This window comes from Lactuca virosa, chromosome 5, assembly GCF_052849685.1.
Source record: "Lactuca virosa cultivar CGN04683 chromosome 5, Lactuca_virosa_CGN04683_v6, whole genome shotgun sequence".
Classification (NCBI taxonomy): Eukaryota; Viridiplantae; Streptophyta; class Magnoliopsida; order Asterales; family Asteraceae; genus Lactuca; species Lactuca virosa.
In genome coordinates, this window is record NC_136430.1 from 344,621,641 (window position 1) to 344,630,406 (window position 8,766).

Consider the following 8,766-nt stretch of genomic DNA (forward strand, 5'->3'; position numbering starts at 1 on the left):
TTCGAAGAGCTCTTCCTCTTCTTCCCTCTACCTTTCCCGATTGCCAAAACCGGGGCGGAGTTTGGAGTAGGAGTGTTAACAACCGACTTACCCTTAAGACCTATTTATGCGGTCTTGAGGAGTCCCTGAAGTTTGCTGAGTGTGACCTCTTCCTTATTCATGTGATATGTCATGCGGAATTGATCATAACACGATGGTAAGGAGTGCAAAATGATATCTATTGCAAGCTCCTCAGGGAAGTTCACATTAAGCTTCAGCAACCGATCCACATACCTTTGCATTTTCTGCATGTGGCTCGTGACGGATTCCCTGTCCTTCATCATGGTTGTTATGATAGAGCATATGATTTCATACCTCTCTTGTCGTGCACTTTGATGGTATCTTTCCATCAGATCTTGGTGCATTTCAAAAGGGTAGAAGTCCTCATAGGACTTTTGGAGTTCCGCTGTCATGGTGGCCAACATGATGCATGCCACTTTTGTAGCATCCCTTTCATGTGCCCGGAAGTCAGCGATCTCCTGGGGAGTTGCAGTGGTCTCATCCATCTCCTTAAGCTCCTTGTCAAGGACATATTCTTTGTCCTCGTAGCGGGTAATCATCCTGATGTTTCTGATCCATTCATTGAAGTTGGATCCATTAAAAGTGACTTTCCCACACAAGTTCATAAGGGTAAAGGAGCCATTAGGATTAGAGCCAGAAGCAGCATTGTTTGAAGACATCTTAAAGAAGAGAACAAGATTAGTTTAGATATTAAGAGAGTCCTTAATAAAACACCCAAATGTAATATTAAGGCTAGGATCCAATCACAATATATTATAACTTAGAAGAGGTATGCCGTAATCCAAGCTATAACATATTTGAAAGGTAGGTGAATGACGATTCACCAATTTCCACCATGAAAAACGAAATATAAATATTAGGTTTTTAATTGGTTCTTAGAAATTCCTAGATTCTTTTGAGATTCAATGAACTTTTCAAAGGCATGTTTCAATCTCGAGTGTGCCCTCCAAGTTTTGTGACTGGGATACCGAGGATCACAAAACGAGGTGTGAAGTAACCATGCAAATCACTTGGTACCCTTAAGGTTTATCACTCAATCGATGTGCCGGTAAACCACACACGCTCCACCGATGCTATGGTAAACCTTAAGTCACCCTTTACCTACCTTGTTATGTCCAACTTAGTGTTCCGGTTAACCACACACGCTCCACCAACGACTTAAACAAAGTGTAAAGTGTAATTTCATGGATTAGCACCTTATTCACATTTTCCTAAAGTAACTAAGATTGGGAATTTAATAAAAGCATTTAGTTACTTTATAATATTCATCATACTTTTACTGAGAATTTATAAGTCCTTGTCTTACCCGTTCGGCTAACGACCCTCCACCGATCAAGGAAGCGGTGGGTGAGAGTGGACACCCATTAAGTTGCCATTTTATAGGCAACAACCTTATACCCCCCTTATAGACCGGCTTCGTGAATGAGACGTACTAGCGGTAAGATGACTTGACGTTATATATATATATATATATATATATATATATATATATATATATATATATATATATATATATATATATATATATATTAGTAACTTATAATATTATAAAGTATAAGGGTTCAATTTTAACTTTTAAAATTCTAAGGGTTGGAACTAAAGTTTTAATCAAGACTTTACATGTTCCAAAACTTGAGGGCAAGTTTTGTAAACTTCCAAAACTTTTCATTTCTTATAACTTATGAATTAATTGAGTAATAAAAATGAAGACTCTTCATTTTTATAACTCTTGTGTTCTTTTAATGGCTTTAATAAAAGTAAGACTTTTGGTTTTCCATAACTTAAGGACAAGTTATGGACTCCATTAAAACACATTATGATCATGAATTAAACTACCATGAAGGTTACAAACAATTCCTATGATCATCTAATCTTCATAAGTTCAAGAACATGAATATGAACACTTTCAAGAATCAAAAATTACACTTAAAAAAAACTTGTAATTTTAATAATTGCCATTGTAAATGGATTAGCATAAACATTACACCATCTAAAACAAGCTTTAAAACATCAAAACAGTTTAGGGTAATGTTCCTAGTCCATTTCCAGCAACAAATGTGCAAACTTTCATACGAGCAGAAAACAGAAAAACGATTTTTTTTTCAAGCTATTTGCACACAAAAAAAAAACAACAAACAAACCTAGTCTCTGATACCACTGATGGGTTTTGAGCATTCTAACACTTCCTAAGTGTACATGCAACCCTAATAACCTTGGATCTATGTTTGTCTAATTATCATGCAAAGTTGAATTCCAAGGTTATATTCCTATCTAGCATACATGGGGAACAAATTTTAACTTGCATGAAAGATAGAATAACTTACCTTGTTGTTGCTTATGATCCTTGAAACCTTGTGAGCCTAGCACCCCAAGTGTGATGCCTCAAATGCTTCACACAACACCAAATGCTTTTGGAGTAAACTTTGAGAGAATCTTACACTTGCAAAATCGGCTCTAGCCCTCTTGTTTCTTATGTGTAGCCTATTTTGGTGGAGAATGGGTTTCTTATATAGTGTTGACACATCTAGGGTTACACCATGTAAACCCTAATGTGTCATGACTCTTCATTTCCATGACCCATGGGTTTGTAACTCCCATGGAGCATCCATGGAGCATCCTATGGGTGGAACCCAACTTGATAATCCATGGAGCCTCTTAGCCCACTATATAATATATGGAAGATTTACATAATCTACCCATATATTTAATTAGTTATCTTTTGATCACTTAATTAATTCTAAATTAATTCTTGATCAAACTAATTAAATAATATTATTAATATATTAGAACTTATAATATATTAATAAACCATAAGTGTTATTTCTCTCATTTTAGTTTATCCAATTGCATGGTGCCATGCAACCCAAATGGACCATGTCGGGTCGGGTCAAGTACATACCAGAAATAGTTATGGACTTAGACACCTTATCCAACAGTCTCCCACTTGGATAAGTCTAATAACTATAACTGCAATACTTCAGGAACCGATCGGCAATCGTAGCTCTTCCAAGGTCTCTCGGAACTGAGAAGATGATGATACGCCATTTAAGATAAGTGATCATATAATCCTCTGTTCTAGATATCAGCCGGACAAATACATGGAACAGTGTCTTACTTTGTGTCCAGCAGTTTGTTTCCCGATTTCCGATTTGTTTGACAAAGAACTTAATTGAACACATCAACTTAGTTCTGACCGGGCCCGGTACATAGGTCAAAACAAAATCATCGAGGGGCCCAGATATCAGCTTCTAATCCAAGAAGGAACAGATAAACTTCGACTCATATGTTTGTTCTACCACTCATTGAATTATACACAAAAGCACGTTTTATGACATCAAGTTACCAATGCGTTAACGTAAAATCAATGCATAACCAACTCATAAGTAACAAATCATATCTCTAGGTTTGAAGACTTATATGATATTACCGTCTCACGATCACTCGAGTTAAATTCCATGAAGTGATTCTAGTGAGCGTGGGTTGAGTCCAATGCTCTTATGAGCACTCATGAGTGTTGTAGCCATGTCCAACAACTTAGACCTCTGCAACCAATCATGACAGTCTTGATTCATACCTACTTCCGACATATGACCGACTGTGGAGGTTCGAATAATATGATATACCAAACATAATTATTCTAGAAGTCAAAACATGCAAAAGAAATATAGTAAACGATCGACAAGAGATAGCAACACTTTACTCATAAATAAAACACCTTTTATTCATCATCTAATGTCACTTACACTTTACAAATTTCAAGGTTATCTAACTACTAAATCTAATATCATCCTTCAGCCCTATGCTCCGAGCATGCTGGAGATGCTTAACTCGAGTCAGTCCCTTCGTGAGGGGATCTGCTGGATTCTCATCCGATGATACCCTCTTTGCCACGATGAGTCCTTCTTCTATTCGATGTCTGATGAAATGGTATTTTCTGTCGATGTGTCTGGATCTCCCGTGATCCCTTGGTTCCTTGGCTAAGGCAACTGCACTTTCACTATCACAGAAAATTTCCATTGGCTCTTTTATAGCTGGTACAACTCCAAGGTCTCCAATGAAGTTCTTCAGCCATATCGTCTCCTTTGCTGCCTCGCTAGCTGCTATATACTCTGATTCGCAAGTTGAATCAGCCACTGTCTCTTGCTTGGAACTCTTCCAAGAAATTGCTCCTCCATTTAAGGTAAAGACCCAGCCTGACTGAGAGCGGAAATTATCCCTATCAGTCTGAAAGCTAGCATCACTATACCCTACAACTCTCAAGTCTTCACTCCCACCGAGGGTAAGGACCCAGTCCTTAGTCGTCCGTAGGTACTTGAGGATATTCTTTACCGCAGTCCAGTGTGCCTTGCCAGGGTTCCCCTGATACCTGCTAACCATGCTCAAAGAAAAGGCTACATAAGGTCGAGTACACGTCATAGCATAAATGATCGATCCTACAGCCGAAGCATAAGGTATTCGACTCATTTCTGCTATCTCAGCCTCAGTACTAGGGCTTTGTGTCTTACTCAATCTGGCGTTACTCTGGATGGGTAACTCTCCTTTCTTGGAGTCCTGCATGTCGAATCTCTTCCGCACCTTATCCAAGTAGGTACTCTGACAAAGTCCAATTAGTCTTTTACTCCGGTCTCTCAAGATCCTTATCCCTAGAATATAGGCAGCTTCTCCTAGGTCCTTCATAGAGAAACACTTCCCAAGCCAGGACTTAACTTCCTGCAGAGTTGGGATGTCATTTCCTATGAGTAGTATGTCATCCACATACAATACCAAAAAACTAACTATACTCCCACTAGCCTTGACATATATACAAGATTCATCTTCACTCCTAGAAAAGCCAAATGACTTTCTCATCAAAGCAAAGATTCCATCTGCGAGGTGCTTGCTTTAACCCATAAATGGATTTCTCAAGCTTACACACTCTATTAGGGTACTCTGTGTTGACAAAACCCTCTGGCTGACTCATGTAAACATCCTCAGCCAACTTTCCATTAAGGAAAGCGGTTTTGACATCCATTTGCCATATTTCATAGTCATGAAATGCGGCTATGGCTAACAGAACCCTAATAGACTTAATCTTGGCCACTGGAGAAAAGGTCTCATCATAATCAACTCCCGGAGTTTGTGAGAAACCCTTTGCAACCAGTCGTGCCTTATAAGTGTATACATTACCATCCATGTCGGTCTTCTTCTTGAAGATCCATTTGCACCCTACAGTCTTACGACCTGGTACATTCTCAACCAAGTTCCAAACTTGATTGTCATACATGGACTGTATCTCGCTGTCCATTGCCTCTTTCCACTTGGCTGACTCAGGGCCTGCCATGGCTTCCGCGTAACTGTTAGGTTCATCCAGACTTATCAGTGTCTCATCACTGATAAGTGTATCACCTTCGGCAGTAATATGGAATCCATAGTAATGCTCAGGTGCATTCCTAACCCTTGTGGAACGCCTTAGAGGTACAGACTTGTCAATTGGCTCAACAGGAGTTTCCTCCTCAAGTTGAGTGTTAGGGTTTGAAGTTCCTTCACCACTTGACTCTTGAATTTCTTCAAGGTCAACTTGCCTCCCACTGTCTCCTTGGCTTATGAACTCTCTCTCTCTCGAAAGACAGCCCTCCTAGCTACAAAGACCACATTTTCACTAGGTCTGTAGAAGAGGTAACCAAAGGATTGTTGTGGGTAGCCGATGAAAATACACCTCTCGCTTCGAGGTTCGAGCTTATCATGAGTCTCGCGTCTCACGAAAGCCTCGCAACCCCAAATCTTAATGTGGTCTAGTTTGGGTACTTTACCCGTCCACATCTCATGAGGAGTTTTGGCAACTTTCTTTGTAGGGACTAGATTAAGGATATGGGCGGCAGTCTCTAAGGCATACCCCCAAAGTGAGATTGGTAGCGAAGCTCGACTCATCATGGAACGAACCATATCCAACAAGGTTCGATTACGCCTCTCAGCTACACCATTCAACTGCGGTGTCCTGGGAGGTGTCAATTGTGAGACAATCCCACATTCCCTAAGATAGTCGAGGAACTCTGAACTAAGATACTCACCACCTCGATCGGATCGAAGCATCTTAATGTTCCTGCCCAATTGATTCTTGACTTCCTATTTAAACTCTTTAAACCTCTCAAAAGTCTCTGACTTATGCTTGATTAAGTAGACATATCCATATCTACTGTAATCATCAGTAAAAGTCAAATAATAACGATTAGCATCCCTTGTGGCTTGTTTGAAGGGTCCACACACATCCGTGTGTATAAGATCCAACAAACCTTCACCCCTCTCACAGGAACCTGTGAAGGGTGACAATGTCATTTTTCCAAGTAAGCATGATTCACAACTATCATCTGACTTTAGGTCAAATGACTCCAAGACTCCATCCTTTTGGAGTTGGCCTATGCATTTCTTGCTTATATGTCCAAGACGACAATGCCATAATGATGCTTTATCCAAGTTATTATCATTAACAGAATCAATACACAATACATTATTTCCTAATTTATCAACCACAGATACAGTTTCATACACACCATCACAAGGTAATGCTTTAAAATAAAGAACATTATTAAAGAAAGCATTAATCGAACAAACTTCATTATCAAATGAAAAGGTGAAACCTTGTTTATACAATGCATGAAAGGAAATAATATTTCTTGCCATTTCTGGCGAATAACAACATTTATTCAAATCTAAACTAAACCTTATACCCCCCTTATAGACCAACTTCGTGAATGAGGCGTACTAGCGGTAAGACGACTTAACGTTATACATATATATATATTAGTAACTTATAATATTATAAAGTATAAGGGTTGAATTTTAACTTTTAAAATTCTAAGGGTTGGAACTAAAGTTTTAATCAAGACTTTACATGTTCCAAAACTTGAGGGCAAGTTTTGTAAACTTCCAAAACTTTTCATTTCTTATAACTTATGAATTAATTGAGTAATAAAAATGAAGACTCTTCATTTTTATAACTCTTGTGTTCTTTTAATGGCTTTAATAAAAGTAAGACTTTTGGTTTTCCATAACTTGAGGACAAGTTATGGACTCCATTAAAACACATTATGATCATGAATTAAACTACCATGAAGGTTACAAACAATTCCTATGATCATCTAATCTTCATAAGTTCAAGAACATGAATATGAACACTTTCAAGAATCAAAAATTACACTTAAAAAAAACTTGTAATTTTAATAATTGCCATTGTAAATGGATTAGCATAAACATTACACCATCTAAAACAAGCTTTAAAACATCAAAACAGTTTAGGGTAATGTTCCTAGTCCATTTCCAGCAACAAATGTGCAAACTTTCATACGAGCAGAAAATAGAAAAACGATTTTTTTTTCAAGCTATTTGCACACAAAAAAAAAAAACAACAAACAAACCTAGTCTCTGATACCACTGATGGGTTTTGAGCATTCTAACACTTCCTAAGTGTACATGCAACCCTAATAACCTTGGATCTATGTTTGTCTAATTATCATGCAAAGTTGAATTCCAAGGTTATATTCCTATCTAGCATACATGGGGAACAAATTTTAACTTGCATGAAAGATAGAATAACTTACCTTGTTGTTGCTTATGATCCTTGAAACCTTGTGAGCCTAGCACCCCAAGTGTGATGCCTCAAATGCTTCACACAACACCAAATGCTTTTGGAGTAAACTTTGAGAGAATCTTACACTTGCAAAATCGGCTCTAGCCCTCTTGTTTCTTATGTGTAGCCTATTTTGGTGGAGAATGGGTTTCTTATATAGTGTTGACACATCTAGGGTTACACCATGTAAACCCTAATGTGTCATGACTCTTCATTTCCATGACCCATGGGTTTGTAACTCCCATGGAGCATCCATGGAGCATCCTATGGGTGGAACCAAACTTGATAATCCATGGAGCCTCTTAGCCCACTATATAATATATGGAAGATTTATATAATCTACCCATATATTTAATTAGTTATCTTTTGATCACTTAATTAATTCTAAATTAATTCTTGATCAAACTAATTAAATAATATTATTAATATATTAGAACTTATAATATATTAATAAACCATAAGTGTTATTTCTCTCATTTTAGTTTATCCAATTGCATGGTGCCATGCAACCCAAATGGACCATGCCGGGTCGGGTCAAGTACATACCAGAAATAGTTATGGACTTAGACACCTTATCCAACAGAATCCTGCATACTGAATCTCTTCAGTACCTTATCCAAGTAAGTACTCTGACTAAGTCCAATTAGTCTCTTACTCCTATCCCTCAATATCCTTATCCCTAGGATATATGCAGCTTCCCCAAGGTCCTTCATAGCGAAACACTTCCCAAGCCAGGACTTAATCTCCTGCAAGGTTGGGATGTCATTTCCTATGAGTAGTATGTCATCCACATACAACACCAAGAAGCTAGCTATACTCCCACTAGCCCTAACATATACACAGGACTCATCCTCACTCCTCGAAAAACCAAACTCCTTGATTTTCACATCGAAGCAAAGATTCCATCTATGAGGTGCTTGTTTCAACCCATAGATGGATTTCTCAAGCTTACACACCTTATTAGGGTTCTCTGTACTGACAAAACCCTCTGGATGACTCATGTAAACATCCTCAGCCAACTTTCCATTAAGGAAGGCAGTTTTGACATCCATTTACCATATTTCATAGTCATGAAATGCAGAAATGGCTAACATAACCCTAAT